The sequence below is a fragment of the Thermobia domestica genome, chromosome 15 (assembly GCF_964235325.1).
Source record: "Thermobia domestica chromosome 15, izTheDome1.hap1.1, whole genome shotgun sequence".
NCBI lineage: Eukaryota > Metazoa > Arthropoda > Insecta > Zygentoma > Lepismatidae > Thermobia > Thermobia domestica.
This window is the reverse complement of record NC_137468.1, coordinates 175,533,710-175,544,494: the sequence shown is the minus strand read 5'-3', so window position 1 is coordinate 175,544,494 and position 10,785 is coordinate 175,533,710.

Below are 10,785 nucleotides of genomic sequence, written 5' to 3'. Positions count from 1 at the left end.
TAAAATTTGGTGTAGATAAGTTGAACGGTATGGCCTCTAGGCGAGTGCATATAAAAGTGTGCCGAACGGACGGACCGGAAGGACGGGTGTCGAAAAGTCACATTTTCGGTATGTAGACGCCACGAAACATGTAAATCCGTTGAAATCTGAATTTGATATTATTTTCACAATCACTATATTTTCTTCTCTCTTTTGTCGCTCGAAAAAGAAACGCCTAAGTTTACCACAAAAAGCTAGGGAGTTTCTCAAAAAATATTCAATTACAGGGCCACCGCACTAAACTTTTTCAATTCAATTTCTTAACTGTGTTAGGCCGCAGTTGTTACTGAAGTGTGTATTTGGATAATACGAATAAAATTATCGTATTATTCAAATACATCGAATGTCAGATTATCGAATAAAAAACTTCGATTGAAGAAAATCCACACTACAAAACTAACTCACACTTTGAGCACATTTTCATTAGACATACAATAGACCAATTAATGCAATCATTGTTTATGAAATATGAAAAAAATCAAATAAGTCACTTTGGGAAAGTCGTTCAAAAAGAACACGTCAAGAATAACCTACCTCTTGTGAATTGTTTCGAACAATGAGTTAAGATATACTTTTGGTTATTAATGAAATATTTATTTGCGAAATTTGAACAAAATCGCCTGTCGTTCGAGAAAATTGTCGGGGAAATAACCTTGGCCCCAAAAATAAACTATCCGTTGTAATTGTTTTTCATAGAAATGACTTATACTAAAATATAGGGTTATTAATGAAATACTTATTTATGAATCATCAATAAAATTGTCCGAGTAATTTTTGAGAAAATCGTGAGGGAAAAATAACTCCCCGAATAAACTATCTCTTGAGGATTCTTTCAGGGTAAGCGAGTTATTCCATATTACTAGGTTTTTAATGAAATATTTATTTCTGAGTACGAACAAAATTGCTTGACTCATTTTTGAGAAAACCGTGGAGAAAAACACCCCCAAGAGTAAACTACCCCTCGCATATTTTTTCAGGACAAACGAGTTTGGCCATATTGTTCGGTTATTAACGAAATATTTATTTTTGAAATATGAATAAACTCTTTTGAGTCGTTTTTGAGAAAATCGCCCAGACAACACTCCACCAAGAATAAACTACCCCTCGCATTTTTTTAGGACAAACGAGTTATGCCATATTGGTAAGTTATTAATGAAATCTTTATTTATGAAATATGAACGAAAACATTTGAGTCCATTTTGAGAAAATCACTGAGAAAAAACTCACCCCCTTAGTATAAACTACCCCTTGTAGATTTTTCTCAGATAAATGCCTTATACCACAAAATAGGGTTGCTAATTAAATATTGACCCATAAAAAAAGAAAGAAAACAAGATCGTTAGAGCCAGATATGAGAAAATATCTTTTTTCTATTTTCATCGTACAGGAAACTACCCTTGTTTTGGGAGTAGGAGGGAAATAAGAAAAACTATAGGAAATACTATGAAAATCTTAAACTAAAATTTGGTGCAGATAAGTTGAACGGTATGGCCTCTAGACGAGTGCACAGAAAAGTGTAGCGAACGGACGGACGAACAGATAGACATGTATCGAAAAATAACTTTTTCGGTGTTAGGGGCTATAATACGTATAAATTCGTTGAAATCTCAAATTTGATTTTTTTTTCGAACACCATACTTTCTTCTCTCATTTGTCACTTCAAGGTAAAAGGAACTCAGAACTACAGATAAAAGACACCTACTTTTACACATAGACATTATTTATTGATTTAAAACTGTTTTAGTTTGTGTCATTTCACTTCCAATTGAAAGGTTTTACAATGATTAACGGCATACCAATGACGAGACGGAAGTTTTCAGGAAGTAAATGCATTCAGAAGTCTAGATTGCATTACAGCTATCAGCCTGTTTTTATTTCTGCAATTGTTAACAGCTGTAATTTCGTCCAAACGCTACATGAAATAATTTTTGGTTGACGTCATTGTGTTACTATTTTAGTATTGTTCTCTTCAGACTTGGTTGAAGTTTTGTCTTAACGGTTATACATTTTTTTCTTATTTCATCGTTACACATAAGAATAAAATGTTGTGGTGACTGGATAGATTCGAACCTACGAACATTGAGTTTTTATTCTTCAAACAATTTACCAATGGACCAAGCTTTGTCCTCACGTTAACGTACGGTTACAGGGTTTATTACGATTTAAATAAAATGACTGGCTGTTAGAGTTTCCTGCCCAAATATTTCGATAAAAAATTTTCATTGCTTCGTGCATTGTTTAGATACACATTTTAGGAGAGTGAATTTTGGTGTATATAATAATTTCATGCCAGATAAAAGCTGGATAAGTTTTAATAACATGTTTCATATGTAGTTCTCAATAATAGACTTGTTGTTCGGGATGACGTTCCAAGGTTTAGCATTGACTAGCAGTTTTTGCTATTAATATCCCTTCTAGCAATATTGGCAGTAGACAAAAGTTAGCCCGTGTTAAAGCTTTTTGCTCCTAATTTAGTTATTTTACTTTATTATTTAACGAATATATTGAAAATTGTCAGAGACACGTATGCAGTAATTTATTTCGGGAGGGGTCCGACTTCAATATTAGGATAAATTATAATAACATTTTAAAAGATAATCCCCAAAATTAGGCTAAATTTACAGAAAAGTTGGGGTTTCAGAGGGGGTCCGGACCCCCTAGACCCACCCATAAATGCGTTCTTGTTTGTCAGTAACATTTCCTCATTTTGAAACCCTCAAAAACTTCGGATAGACTATATAAAGGAAAACGAGTTATTTTCGATGAAATATCACTTCAAGGAGACGCGTCAGTTTTATTGCACAGTGTGGTATCCCACGTTCACAATGGCAAGAGTTTCTTTCCTCTGATTCTCTGTCATTGTGCTCTATCGAAAGGTTAGGTTTGTAACATATTACTCCTACGAACAAGCATGACTGGCAGATAGGAATACTGAACACAACTCCAGAGAAATGCAAGCTGGAACTTACGTTTATAGCTACGCTTTGGTGATTTGCCCTCAAGGTCAATCGAGTGGTAATTCAGTTCCGTCTCTGTTCTTAAGCCATGTTCGTATTACTTCGAACAGTTTTGATAATGAAAAGCATGCCTCTTAATATAACAGACTTCTTTCGCGTAAGAAATCGAAACTCAGTTGGTCAGAGCAACTAGTCTGTAAGAATTAGGTTGTTAGTTAGTTAAAAGCCCAGTACGAGTAAGGGTTTTTCTTACTATTGTTTTTATTTTTTTTATGTGAGGAAAAATCAAATTGTGACATCGCGATATCAAATGTATTTGATTAGGTAGCTTTGTCTTACCTAAACTTTAAACATCAGTAACCGTCGAAATTATTTCACTAACCGATCACTTACTGAACATTTCAAACACGTCAAACCAGTGGCATAACATGAAGGTTAACCTCTCCTCCGCAGTCCTTAGTTATGCGTCCGTACTTTCAAGGGCGGACTAAGGGGAACCAGAGAAAGAGGGGCACCAAAACGAGCCTCAAAAAGTAAATTTTACAATGTGCTTTCTACTGACGTTTTTGGTTTATATTCTTGTAAAGTAGTGGCAATTATATGATCTTTTTACATTTCACTATGGAAGAAGAGAGTTTCATAGTACTAAGGGGGCTGTATCGAAAAATTGAGAGATGGCATGTAGAATAAAGAGTGCCGGGAATTAAGTATTGTTTGTTTGTTTGCTTGAGTTTAGCGTTCCACGGTTATGCCTTAATGGGCAAGGGAGATGTGGATACTAATTATAGTGGAATCCGAACCACTTTTATCGTTCAACAGTAATCCACCGGGAATTGGACCCGGTACCACAGAGGGCAGGCGTGCTAGCCACTAGACCAGAGGGGGTGGAGTTGGTATTGTTTATAGCGGGCCATATTCTTTGTGAAGTTTTCCTAGGTAATGGATTTCTTTTTGACTACCATTACAAGGTAATGGTAATGGTTTAAAACAGGGGCGTCATTTAGGGAGGGCAGGGAGGGGCATTTGCTCCCCCCCTGAGTTTGAGATGTATATAGATTTTATCATTAGAATAGTAGTAAATCAGTGAAAAACGCGAAATTTTACTTATATCAAGAGGTCTTGCCCCCCCCCCCCAAAGCAAAATCTGAAATGACGCTCCTGGTTTAAACTATTAAAAACACTATGATAAAATGTAAAATATAGGCTACTACTAGGGGAAGGGCGCCAAAAAGTCACTTTGCCCGTGTGAAAATTTGGCCTGCTCCGCCCCGGCGTACTTTCTGTATATTTTTTGGCCTTGCAGCTTGTGCGGTCCCCACGCCACATTGTTGCGGGGGCGCTATTGACGCCTACCTTTCGAACGTAATTCAATAACTGTTTAAGAAATTCTACCATCAGCGAGGAAACGGGAATATATTTTTCTAATTGTCCCATAGAACTTTCACTCAGAACGCCAGATGCAATTTTTCAGAGTGGGCTCTGGCTCATATTCAGTAATAATAATAAAAATAATAATAATAATAATAATAATAATAATAATAATAATAATAATAATAATAATAATAATAATAATAATAATAAATATGAATGTCTTTGGAGCACCGAAATTTTGTGAGACGAACAATGATATGTAGAGGTTTAAGATGGGTGGTCATAGAGGAGGAAAAACCAGGATTTTTCTCTCTCTGACTCTCTAACGTTAAGATTATGTGCTGAAGGTAAGAAGCATCATCATTCTACAATAGGTTGCTTTTACGTAGAATATCTATTACTTGAGCTCTCCTCCTTCGGGCAACTTTGCTTATGTAGTAAATTCAAAACAATTTCAATTTAAGACAAATATTTATAGAGAAAATTAAACATTTAATTGGGAAATCTGTTATCAAAATATCCAAACTTTTTTTTTTTTTTGGTATCGTCATGAGTTTTACACATATGTTACATTTTGATTCTTTCCCAAATAAAAAATAAATAAAATAACCTTAGTGATAAAAATGACAACAGTACTTCCACGGGATTCGAACCGTCTACCTTCGGTATACAAACTCGTTGCTTTATCTAACTGAGCTATTTGCTTTCTTACGTAAGCTGAACCTGTTCTACAGTAAAGACGATTTTTCATTACGATTGGGCTAACAATTCGTCTTTTCCCCTAGGTAATTTCCACTATTTGCACTATCTATACGTTAATACTTAGCATATATTCATATATTTGGAGTTCGCTGATAATGCATATAATAAGACATACTAGAAATATTTCGTTAAAATTTTCGTTTGTAGATCTAATCCACGCTTCTCTCAATGACATAGATGTCGCTGCTTCGTGTTGAACTGCAGAATTCCCTCGCGTTCTTGAAAATTTCCCACTTTAGCAGAGTTGGTAATTCTCGAGATTTCTGTCGATTTAATGTTTTTTGCTTCTAATTTCTTTATTTTAAGCTAATATCTAACACAAATATTAAAAACGGGTTTGTTATTAACCTGTCCTGCTGGGGAAACCTTCCGAAATTTCGAACATATAAAGAAAACGGAGATATTTTCAAAAAACTTCAAAATAAAGAGACGCGTCATTTATTTTGCTCATAGTAGTACATTGTGTACATGAGACTTCCGCGTTCTCGTGTGATACAACTTCTCTATTGGTTGCCATAGCTTCCATACAAAAAGACACAATATAAACACATGCAATTATATACTTATAGACTAACAAAACTTACTATTCAAGTACTGTTCATAAATTAAGGGACTCCTATCTAATTCCCTCCTTGGGTCAACTTCCAGCATTTTCAAATTTTAGAAGTCACTTTAGCAAATTCCTTCATTTCCCCCTTTCTACAGAGAGAGACAAAGATAGCAGAACAGCCAATGACTATAATTATTTAATCTCACTGTAACTTTTTAATTATGCACCTTTTGTGGCCAAGTCAATATGTGCTCGATCCTAAACAGAGTTTAATAAATAATTTCAGATTCGTTACCAGGGAAAACAATTGTTTCCATGGTAACTGTCCGATGTCAACGGTCGCCAATTTGAAAGAAAAAACGTTTAGTCCGTTGCCATAGAAACCGCCGTTTCCAGGGCAACAGATCCTGTCACGGTTAGCCAATATTGAAAGAAAACGTTAAAAAAAAATAGTAGTAGCAAACGAAGAACAGCTAACGTAGAGGAGTCGCTAAAATTAGTTCTCTTTAACGAGGACGATTACGAAACATCACCTACTGATTGAAATCCGGATTATTTTCCAATAAAGTAAATTCCAATAAACTTTCTTGTTATTGTTGATTATTCCATATCGGACTCCCGAAGAAAACTCATCTAAACAACTTATTGACCGTGCCAATAGCGACTACTCTCAATCATGACTCCGTTTTCTTTCATTTAGAAATAGAAAAGAAAGAGAAGAAAGTAGAAGGGTAAAAGAAGGAGGTAGGAAAAGAAGAAAGAAAAGAAATAGGGTATTTTAATAAGAAAACAGATTACTGGATAATTCCGGAAATATAGTAAAAGGTCGGGAAAGTCGCTGAAAGGTGAATCATTCTAAATGTTATTAACGACTAATCAATTTTGGAATGCTTCGGAATAGACACATGTTCCCTCATACCACCCAGACCTAGCTCCAGGCACCACGACCGTGGGATTGCCCAGACCTAGACCTGGAAACGAGAAAGGTGAAATCATTCTTTGTACTGTTATTCCAACCGGTGATTGATAACCATCCAGCATCTGAACTCTGTTCTCTAGGATCGACCACACATATGAATTAGCCAAGAGGAAAGAAAAAAAAATCAGACTTATAAACTCAATATAAATTTATGTATCGTATCAATAAGAATTTCAACTTCCTGGAAGAAAGATGTCGTATTTAGGCTCATCCTGCTATTTTTGTTTCACTCCTAGAGCCGATTTAAACCATTAGTGACGGTCCTTCATGACCTAGGTTATTTACCTTAACATATACGTTAAAACATGACACATATATTACAGATGTTAATATGACAAATGATATCACTAAAATTACCTAAATTAAATCTATCATGCATTCACACGCTCACTCACTCAGGACAGTGTATATATGTTTAAAGGAAAATCAACTAACTACAAAGATACAAATAGTTTATTACATTCATAGTGAAAAGAAAAGACAAAACAAGTAATTATGAAGAAAATATTAAAAGCACAAGTTCTTGGTTATATATTAATAGAGTATATAGTGTTATATTTTAGTAAATTTTTGTATATTCAATCATATTGACAAATGAAAAAAAAATAATAATGACATGTATTATATCTTAGGCATGCTAAAACAAAATTATGATTTGCGACATACGCAAAAAAAACACTTATTACACTTAAAAAAAAAATAATTGGACAAAGAGGAAAGAAAGAAAAAAAAACTTTTAGGTGCATTAAAACTTGTATGAGGCTCTACCTCACATTAAGAAATGAAATATCAATAATTTTGAGCGTTCAAATCACAAATCACGCACTACTCATAGTGTCCAAAACATTTCGCTCCATTTAACTTAGTTTGTGTTTATTTATATCTCTCTCTATATATATATATATCTCACTATTGGTTCACAAAAAACCATTCGTCATTTATATCCGGTTCGTAACTCGTCACAGTTTATGTCTACAATCGCACATTACGACGCTTTACCCATCTAGGGACCTTGAGAAAACAACTTTCACTAGAGGATGTTTCTCCTCTGAGACGATCCATTTCAAAACTTATTATTTGCTTAGTTTTAAGTTATTTATTTAACACAGGGACACGTCATGAGACCTTTCTCCAGGATCACTTTCGTATATATGTGTATATAATTCGGATTTTTAAGAACGATCTACCGCAGGTGTACGGAGTATAAAGGTTTAAATTGAGGATAAAAAAAACTAGTCAAGTCACAGGATACATATGAAGGTGAGAAGGATTCACGGTGCACTTTCCACAATGGCTTTAGGTTGGTAGTTCAGGGTTAATATTCGTTGTGATATGAGTTACGTTTTGACCTGCCGTTACTTTTCAATACATGCCATTACATAATTACAGAAGTTGTCATTTACATTTATTCAAAATAAAAGGAAAATTACTTAAGTGCACGGCGGTATTCTTAACAAAATCTACATTCTTACATTCGTCGGAAAACTCACTGGTAAACTATAGCAACCAATACACGTTTAGGGGGACAGACACGAGCGCTCTTACATATATTCATAATACATTTAATATCATACTTTTACTTTAAAATCATATTCACATAAAGTACATATACATTCGACGTATACATTTCTCTCTCTATATATATATATATTTATAAATGCGCACACATTTAAATTAATCACCCCAACAATAATTTTTTTAAAAGGTTGCAAACATTGTCCAAGAAAGCAAATGACTTCCGACATTACATATGAAAAAGAAAATCGATTTTTTTTTACCTGATACCGCGCGTCTATAAATTTTAACTTTTATATAATCAATTCGTGCTTAAATCATGGAAAAAAAAAACTTTGTGCGGCAGGCACGTAACACAGAGCATTTCTAAAGATATAACTAGATAAACCAAAGTACAATTTCTGGGCCCAGGTTAACTACAAAGTAATCGAAAACCAACACAGAAAAGAAAGTGACCAATGGATTACGAAAAAAAAAAAAAACTTAAGAGGAACGACGGTGAAAGAACGTAATCGAAGTGTCGTCAAATACTAAGTCTTTGTTCATTTCAGCGATAGGTCAACATGTGATGGAGGACCCAATGATTATCTACTCCATTCATGAATCGTGTCTTGCAACGTCTCAGCTGGTAGTTTCAGATCAGAGTTGTACGTTAACTAAATCGTAAGTAACAAGTTCAAATCTTGGGGGGGGAAGGTTGAAAAAATTAAAAAAAAACTTGAAGAAATGAAGACAGAGAGAGAGATAGAGAAGAAGGAAGACGAAGAATAGGGGCGCCAAAGACTTAAGTGAGAAATAACTAACGCTACAAAGATAGAAGTCGAATTTCGCTCTCAACAAAATCCATAGCCAAAATATTCTTAACATGCCAAAAGGGGTGGTCTACTCAAATACGCAGACTCAAGGGGCGCCCTGCTGCCAAGGATGCAAGTTCTGTGTCCATCAGATCCCAATCCCACAAGAGTTTGTTAGTAAGATTGAAATCCGATCCCCGTATCCGGCCCAGACCAGCAGGTTAAAAGGAGAGGGGGAAAAGGGACCAGGTAACTTCGTCCCCAATTTTGAAATCTCTAAGTAAAAAAAAACATTCGAACCCTCAGAAGAACTAAGGAGGTTCGAGGACAGTAATGAAACTAGAGTAATAGCTACGATATCCCTAATTAGTGATTTGCCAAAATAAAAAAAATTTAAATAAACTGAATTTTGGATCGGTGATTTCTATGGCCAAACCTCACCGATAGCTACCCTGCGCAGACACGCCACAGTCTGGGATGTCGTTAATTTCCCTCGTCTAATTAAACTAAGAAAAGAAATGAAAATACTTAAACGGACTAGGGGTCGACATCCGGGTACGCGAATAATAAATTTCAATAATTAATTGTTTTGATTCTGTACCCCTGTCCGAGCTGTCGCCTCCATGAACATTGTAAGCTAGCCCGAGTAGGTAACGTGAAGGGAAAAAAAAATCTCACGGAGCAGGATATTCTATTTTAAAACTGACCAGAAGATATGATTCACTACAGCCCTGTTGTATAACTACTATTGTCTTTTCATAATTTATTATTCAATATGTCTAGTCAGCGGTTATATCAGCGTTTCCCAACCTTTTTCAACCTGCGGCACACTACAGGTGTAACTTGAATTCTCGCGGCACACCCATATATATATATATATATATATATATATATATATATATATATATATATATATATATATATATATATATATATATAATTACCGTGACATTTTAATGTGATTACTAATTTCCTTCTTACAGAGAAGAAAGCTCGATCACTGATTTTCCCCCGTGCTAAATCATTATACTTATTTTTCATTCTAATTTTAAAATAGAAAACAATAGCAATGAAATATAGGACTCGGGTTTTAAAAAATCCACTTTCTCTTTCGAAAACTGTATCTAACTAACTAAAAGGGAAGATCACTAAATAACGAACAAATAAACAAATCTCCTATACTTTTAAAACACAAATGTAGGTAATTTGTATACATGCTTGCTTTGTTGAATTTATTGAATGATATGTTAAAATTTCAAGTTACGAAATAGTCTGCAACAATAAAGAAGTAATAATGGTCATGACAATGATAAATACGTTTTTCAACATTAAAAATGTACAGAAAAGTAACACAGTATGAAATTTAAAATTGTAGATTTATAGTAGAGGTTCATAGTAATGTGAAATATAAATATACATTTTCCCCTGTCTTGCAATTTGGTTCGTATAGAATTAATAATTTGTTTCGATTTTCTCGCGGCACACCAGCGGCCCATTCGCGGCACACCAGTGTGCCGCGGCACACCGGTTGGGAAACGCTGGGTTATATGATGCTACCTATTCTATCAGATGGTATTACTATGGTTGGTTATTATTATAACACATAAAACTACAAAGTATTACCATAGTCCGACTATATATCGCCCTCCTGTCCGCGTGATATCATGGTGCAGGGGTCAGAACCTGAGATGTTTGTAGCTACACGTATCTATTCAATATCTATATATCAACACACGGCGAAGTATTCACTGGGCTACTATATATTTAACTATATGGGTGTCCTATATTCTATATTCATTTACTACAATATTCATATAC